Consider the following 2,253-nt stretch of genomic DNA (forward strand, 5'->3'; position numbering starts at 1 on the left):
TGACTTTGTTCTCCTTGATTTCAAGAAACTTATTTATTTCTGCCTTAATTTCATTATTTACCCAGTAGTCATTCAGGAGCAGGTTGTTCACCTTCCATGTAGTTGTGTAGTTTTGAGTGAGTGTCTCAATCCTGAGTTCTAATTTGATTGCACTGTGGTCTGAAAGACTGTTTGTTATGATTTCTGTTCTTTTGCATTTGCTGAGCAGTGTTTTACCAATTATGTGGTCAATTATAGAATAACCGTGATGTGGTGCTGAGCAGAACATATATTCTGTTGATTTGGGGTGGAGAGTTCTGTAGATGTCTATTAGGTCCGCTTGGTCCAGAGCTGAGTTCAAGTCCTGAATATCCTTGTTAGTTTTCTGTCTTGTTGATCTGTCTAATATTGACAGCAGGGTGTTAAAGTCTCCCACTCTTAATGTGTGGGAGTCTAAATTTCTCTGTAAGTCTCTAAGAACTTGCGTTATGAACCTGTATTAGGTGCATATACATTTGGGATAGTTAGCTCTTCTTGTTACATTGATCCCTTTACCATAATCTAATGCCCTTCTTTGTCTCTTTTGATCTTTGTTGGTTTAAAGTCTGGTTTATCAGATACTAGAATTGCAACCCCTGTTTTTTTTCTTTTTTCTTTTTTTTGCTTTCCATTTGCTTGGTAAATCTTCCTCCATCCCTTTATTTTGAGCCTATGTGTGTCTCTGCACGTGAGATGGGTCTCCTGAATATGGCACAATGATGGGTCTTGACTCTTTCTCCAATTTGCCAGTCTGTGTCTTTTAATTGGGGCATTTAACCCATTTACATTTAAGGTTAATATGGTTATGTGTGAATTTGATTCTGTCATTATGATGCTCGCTGGTTATTTTGGCCATAAGTTGATGCAGTTTCTTCATGGTGTCAATGGTCTTTACAGTTTGGTATGTTTTTGCAGTGGCTGGTACTGGTTGTTCCTTTCCATATTTAGTGCTTCCTTCAGGAGCTCTTGTAAGGCAGTCCTGGTGGTGACAAAATTTCTCAGCATTTGCTTGTCTGTAAAGGATTTTATTTCTTCTTTGCTTATAAAGATTAGTTTGGCTGGATATGAAATTCTGGGTTGAAAATTCTTTTAAGAGTGTTGAACACTGGCCCCCACTCTCTTCTGGCTTGTAGGGTTTCTGCAGAGAGATACATTGTTAGTGTGACGGGCCTGCCTTTGTGGGTAACCTGACCTTTCTCTCTGGCTGCCCTTAACATTTTTTCCTTCATTTCAACCTTGATGAATCTGACGATTATGTGTCTTGGGGTTGCTCTTCTCGAGGAGTATCTTTGTAGTGTTCTCTGTGTTTCCTGAATTTGAATGTTGGCCTGTCTTGCTAGGTTGGGGAAGTTCTCCTGGATAATACCCTGAAGAGTGTTTTCCAACTTGGTTCCATTCTCCCCGTCACTTTCAGGTACAACAATCAAATGTAGGTTTGGCCTTTTGACATAGTCTCATATTTCTTGGAGGCTTTGTTCATTCTTATTCATTCTTTTTTCTCTAATCTTGTCTTCACGCTTTATTTCATTAAGTTGATCTTCAATCTCTGATGTCTTTTCTTCCACTTGATCAATTTGGCTACTGATACGTGTGTATGCTTCAAGAAGTTCTCATTCTGTGTTTTTCAGCTCCATCAGGTCATTTATGTTCTTCTCTAAACTGGTTATTCTAGTTAGCAATTCCTCTAACCATTTTTCAAGGTTTTTGCTTCCTTGCTTTGGGTTAGAACATGCTCCTTTAGCTTGGGGGAGTTTGTTATTACCCACCTTCTAAAGCCTACTTCTGTCAATTCATCAAACTCATTCTCCATCCATTTTTGTTTCCTTGCTGGGGAGGAGTTGTGATCCTTTGGAGAAGAAGAGGCATTCTGGTTTTTGGAATTTTCAACATTTTTGAGCTGGTTTTTCCTCATCTTTGTGGATTTATCTATGTTTGGTCTCTGATGTTGGTGACTTTCGGATGTGGATTTTGTGTAGGCATCCTTTTTATTGATGTTGGTGATATTCCTTTCTCTTTGTTAGTTTTCATTCTGACAGTCAGGACCCTCTGCTGCAGGTCTGCTGGAGTTTGCTTGAGGTCCACTCCAGACCCTCTTTGCCTGGGTATCACCAGCAGAGGCTGCAGAACAGCAAAGATTGCTGCCTGTGCCTTCCTCTGGAAGCTTCATCCCAAAGGGACACCTGCCAGATGCCAGCCAGAGCTCTCCTGTATGAGGTGTCTGTCGACCCTTGCTGG

Source organism: Colobus angolensis, unplaced genomic scaffold (genome assembly GCF_000951035.1).
Source record: "Colobus angolensis palliatus isolate OR3802 unplaced genomic scaffold, Cang.pa_1.0 Scaffold6, whole genome shotgun sequence".
NCBI classification, from domain to species: Eukaryota; Metazoa; Chordata; class Mammalia; order Primates; family Cercopithecidae; genus Colobus; species Colobus angolensis.